The sequence below is a fragment of the Drepanopeziza brunnea genome (genome assembly GCF_022702325.1).
Source record: "Drepanopeziza brunnea f. sp. 'multigermtubi' strain 214-2 chromosome Unknown ctg12, whole genome shotgun sequence".
NCBI lineage: Eukaryota > Fungi > Ascomycota > Leotiomycetes > Helotiales > Drepanopezizaceae > Drepanopeziza > Drepanopeziza brunnea.
In genome coordinates, this window is record NW_027094075.1 from 1,224,321 (window position 1) to 1,230,320 (window position 6,000).

A 6,000-nucleotide genomic window follows, 5' to 3' on the forward strand; every position below is an offset into this window, starting at 1 on the left:
AGAAGATCATATATGATACAGTTTTGGACTTGATAATTGATATTTAAGCAGCCACCTCTTTCGAAGCCTCTTTTATATGATCAACGCTGTTCAGAATTACGACGGCATATCGAAACAACATTTATTTTCACTTATCGGATCTGAACGCATATAAGGACATTTTGAATATGTTTAAAAAAAAAACAAGTTGTAATGGAAATTCGAGCTTGATAATAGTCAGTGCGCTGATTTTTACCTGCGTGCTCTCGATAACAGTCAGGACAAGCAAGTGTCCCATCTTAAATAATATGCAAAATCGAGTTAAAAATCATTAAAGACTATAAAAAATCCCGGTTGGGACCGTAAATAACTTTATGGCGCAACAAGCTATAATAATCAAAGTTATATTTACGTATCCGCGTTACGATCTTCTATTAGATTATTAAGTATTAAATATGTATATCAAATATTATAATATCTATTGCGTAAGAAATTAGTTTTTTTGTAACAGTGAAAACTCGTAGCAAGCTTGCAGCTTATCGACTAATTAGCTTCGGAACATCAAAATATCAGCTAAGATTAATGCGATTTGCAGCTCGAATAAGTCAATAACGCAAGGAGTGATAATATGGAAAAATAGATGCACGAAGTATAGCAATCGAGGTCTATTTAATTATCGAAATTTTTGATATATATAATTATTGTTAAATGCAGCTGATATCGTAAAATATGACTTTTTTTCAATTGGAAATATGTGAAATGGGACACTTGCTTGTCCTGACTATTACCGAGAGCCCGCAGGTAAAAGTTCGCCGACTGACTATTAATTGATAATTCAATGACAAATGTTTGCAGAGCCTTTCTAACATGATCAAACTTTGTCCGGGACTATTACGCGATTCTAAGTATACCTATCCTAAATTCTATAAACGAAGCGTGGACGCAAAAAGCTATTTACTTCGTTCAATTTGTAATTTCATTCTTGCAATTTTTGATCATCATTGAAGAGTACATGCTCGTCGGATTACATCATACTGCGGCGTAAATTTTTAATTTTGTTTTTTTTTTTAAAAAACAAAGGAAAGAAAAAAGAGATATACAATCGCGAATCTCTTGAAGAAAAGATTATTAGTAATAACAAGTAATATTTATTCAAACCTTATAAAGTAGTAAAAGAAGGGCGATAGATCAACAGATTGCAAGTGGAGGGTCATATTGCGCGCTGCAACCAAGTACAAAGGTAACTAACTGGCATAGCGAGCGCAATTCCTTCTTACCTCCCTTTGTAAGAACCTATATAAGAACCTGTTCTTTCAAAGCGTCCGTTGCTTTTTTTAACGTGTTCGTTTTCTGAAGGCATCTTCAGACACTTCGGCTATCATACTAGCCTCGATTTATCTGATCGTGAACGCGCTCGATTAGAGCTTTTGTAAATGGACCCCGCTTTAAAGAATCGCCTACCCGATTATAATTCTATTCCTTTACCTATCGATCTAGAGTTGCTTGCAGCAGAAGCAAAAGCTGGAGGTACGCATGCAGCGCACACGATAAGTGAAAAAGAAGGGGTTTTTTTTTATTAGAGCTTAGTTTGGAATTGAATTTGGGTGCTGGTTCTACCACACTTTCTGAATTTAACAACACTACGAGTTTTGTATTAAAGATATATTATTTTACAGATCTAGATTCATGGATATACATGTACTGATATGGTCCAGGTCTTTTGGCTATCGAGCTGTTCAGCGCTTAGTCTAATAGCCGAAGCCTTTACTTTATAGGCTTAAGTGCTCTAGGAAAACAAACACTTCAAGAAAACGGATACTAAAAAAAAAAAAAAAAAAAAAAAAAAAAAAAAAACCCAGATCTTTATGAAGGTCTTTATGAAGGGGGGTAAAGAGGGGAAGGGCGGCCCAGGCGATTAGTAGAGGGTTATTGATAGTGTGGGACCTATGTAGAAGAACGCGAACCGACGATAAGTAGTATCAGGCTTCGGTGAAGAGCTCTCTGGTTTTAGCCCACAAAGGAGCAAATCATATGCTATTACGTCAAATGATCTTCTTTTAGTGGCCACCCCCGTACACCTACCGGTAGCCGCCTGGACGAACGCTTTTACTACGGTCCAGCACTAATCCTCGGTTACCTTTCATTTAATTCGAAGGAAATGGCCGACTTATTACATACAGACTTGCTGTAGCAAGTCGGCACCACCAAGGCGGGGACACTTGATCTTGCCTTTATAAATTCGATAGGTAGCAAAATCAATCACCTAGCATATCGATATTACTATAGGATGAAAAGATGCACCGTATTCATAATAATGATTGTGAATCAAGACAGTTTAATTTATATATAGTTGTTCTATTGTTTTGGTGGATTAAGGCCGTAAATATAGTATTTTTGATATTGGAGGTCCGTGTGCCGTCTTTGCGTAAGGTACCACGGTAGCTTCAAAAGTTTAGTTTCCACTTTAAACCCCCTGGTTTCCCTACCCTCGAGGGGTAATACTTACGCCTGGGACGTAGAATATATCAAAATTGCCGTGTAAATACTAAAATAAGCGAAGAATACGAAAATAGGACTTCTTTTTAAAAATAAATTTACGTTCCCATCAACTTTCATTCAGTAAAGACTTCCTTTGAGAATTTTATGAGATTAATTATTCTCTTACCAAGCTATCAGGTTTTTTTTTTAAAAAAAGAAATTTAAGTTGTGGTTATCAAGATGTTCAAGCAGAACGAATAAAATTTGATACTATATTTTCTTTACATCGCAATCTTTTAACTTGCAATGAATAGATGCATCTTTATATCTATGATGTAGTTTTGTATAGCAATCTTTCCTGAGCATATATATATATATATATATTTGTCATTATGTTTCTCTTAATAGTTATAGTTGAACAAGTGTTTTCATAAAAGTATTCAGCCTTGGTGAGTGTCCCACCTTGGTGAGAGACCTTGGTGGTGCCGACTTGCTACAGCAAGCCGGCCATGTCCTTCGAATTAATTTAAAAAAAACCGACGATGAGTTCTTTCGTCGAGTAATGGCTAGTACCTTTTAGTCTTCGACTTCAATCGACGGAAAGGTAGTAATGGGCCAGTGATGGACCAGTAATAGACAAGGAACGGATTTTGAATGAGACGAGTTCTAATGTACGATTGACGAGCCACTTTCTTTTGATTCTATTTCATTTCGGCTTTCCAACAATATTCCAACTCATATAATAAACGGTTTCCCTCGAGTAGTCGTACAGCTCTCTCTTTGTTTCCCAGCACTCAGCCCATAAATCTAACTGATTGCTGTTTACCACTTCAGTGGGAATGATCATTTGCAGCAATTCATTTCTATCTGGATCAAGTAAGGTGACAGGTAGGAAGCGCAATGTTTTTTCCGGGTCTAACTTTTTTGATCTGATGTATGACTTGACATCATGTTCATTTCCGGACCATAAGGGGATCACCTGGACCGACTTAATCCAATTAACTTGTTGGTAGTCTTCTGGGATCCATAATTTGCTTGCAGAATTGAACTTTTTTCTATCCGCTTCGATAACACAGTACCATTCGTCGGGAGCACCCGGCCAGCCAGCAGGTACGTTTACTATTGAGAATATTAGCTCCGCGTAACAAGTGATGATCTATACAGAGGTACAAAGGTTACATGTTACACTTTGTTCTGATCCACTACGGAAACTATGTATCGTTGCGTTTAGCAGTACGGAGCGAAGTCCGTAACGGTATTGCCTAATTAAGCAAACTAGTTTCCGTAATGAATCAAAACAGGGGAAATATGTAACCGCTTTACTCCCATGAGTATAAATCGACTTACCTATGTTAAAGCCAGGTCCAAATTGATTAAACAGCAGAGCCATGAGATCGAAATCCGTATCTCTATAAAGCTTATTGTTTTTATTAATGAAATCTGCTTCCGCCTATTATTCGCGTAATCAGTAAAAGCTTCCGCGATACTCCGTACGGATATAAGTTAAGTGAAACTTACTCTGGAAACTGTTCGGTAGCCAATAATTCTTCTATCGTCTTTTCCTTGAGCGTTACCAAAAAGAAAGCTCGAGGCCAGCAAGGTCGAGCAGATAGATTGCGATAGTCGCATTGTGTTTGTAGATAAGCGTTGTGATTGGTGCAGGGCAAGTGGGGGGAGGCGAAACCGCGGATTATCCGAAGTAGTCCTGAAGGCTTCACCGTACTCGAAAGTCTTTCGACAATGCGAGCTGATAACAGAGGAAAACTTTGGGGAGGAAGAGGAAGATGGATCGAACCCATGATAGGTGCAAGAAGAGATATTTATCTTCGTTATCATATCCATCTTACTAATAATAGCAACCGTATGGATTTCCACGTCGGCTATAAATAATATAATCGCGCGGCTGATATATATATATTTTTTAATCTTACATCGAAGATCATCCTTCAAGCTCGCTCTTCTCAACTCTTATTCCCAAATGTAAAGTCGAATTTAAGCTCAGCTAGCTATTCATAGTACTCTTGCAATCCTCTTTTCTGATTTGAAAAGATTAACGTGATCGTGCGCCAATAAGGCAAGTTGTTTCTGCCAAGGGGGAGAAAAAACACGTCTTCTAATGCGTAATATATCTGAGAAGGACAGGAAAGCAAACTGCAATCAATACATCAACTTATTTTGGCCGCTACTTATTCCTACTACTTGCAAAAGAGCCTCGACTTCTGAAACTATCGCTCAATTAGACGCGCAGCTTGCGTGCGACTACCGACGATATATTTGAAGATCTCGCTTCTCACGTAGACCAGATCCGATCTTCTACGCTTATCAAGAAAAGCTTCTTCCGTCCGAGGTTTAGCAATGTATTGAGTTTGGTTGAGTCGAAGACGCCAAGACTTTTGCCTAAGAAATGTGAAAGATCAAGGGCAAGGCAGGCCTGGCGATCAGCGCCCGTATTTGATAATGGGATTTGACGTAGTTTTTATAATATTAGATTGCAAAGTAACTATAATCTTATAAAACATATTTTTTCTAATTAAATCTTCATTTACGTACTTTGATAAAAGTCGATTTTTTTCGTATCTGGAAATACAATTAATGATATGCTATTATAGATGTTATCCAAAGCTGTAAGCTGAATATATTATCATATCGTTTTGTACGAGATTTTTTTTTTACCATTCGCACGCAAACTTTGACAACGCGCAATATCAAATACGCTTTTCGAAATGGTAGAGCATGGCTTCTTAATTTCTTTTAAATTTAATAGAAGTTAAAAGAACATAGAAGAACACAAAAATAAAACAGAGTTTGCATATGCACCAATGTAATGAAATATTTACAAAGAAAAACGGAATTCCTCTTTCGAATAATAAATCATTTAACGAATGACCACGGTACAGGCCTAAGTGTTACCCCTCGAGGGTGCCTCAAAAGTTTGGTTTCCACTTTAAAGCCCCTGGTTTCCCTACCCTCGAGGGGCAATACTTACGCCTGGGATACCTCGAGGGGTAATACTTACGCCTGGGACGTAGTATATCCCCCCCCCCGTCCTCCAGCACCCCAAGTCTGGCCAGAAACACCTTCCAAGTCCAACGCTCCGGCGCCGTGTCCGACGCAAACCCAATAGTAACATTCTCGCTCCTCCCATCGTCGACCCTGCCCCTTATCGCATCAGGCATCTGTACCCCACACCGATTGAGCTCGAACGTAGCGAAAGAAGCGCTGCTGAGATGGCGCAACGATGTGAATGCCTGCTGGCCAAGTCGCCGCCAGTCCGTACAGTAAGTGTATCTTGCGAAGTCAAAGAGAGAGTTAAAGAGAGAGAGAGAGGGAGGGAGTCCAACATTTGAACCATCGGATTTCCGAGGGTCGGGTGGGAATCGAGAACTTTACCAACAAATCTACGACTCGGGATATCGCCTCTACAGTAGCTTCCCGATCCTCCAGCACGCTCACGCTCACGCGCACGCGCAGGTGCCAGCCACGCGGGGGCCGGCTCCGCCTCTGGTTCCCCCGCTGTGGCTCTTCTCCGGTTGACACTGGCTA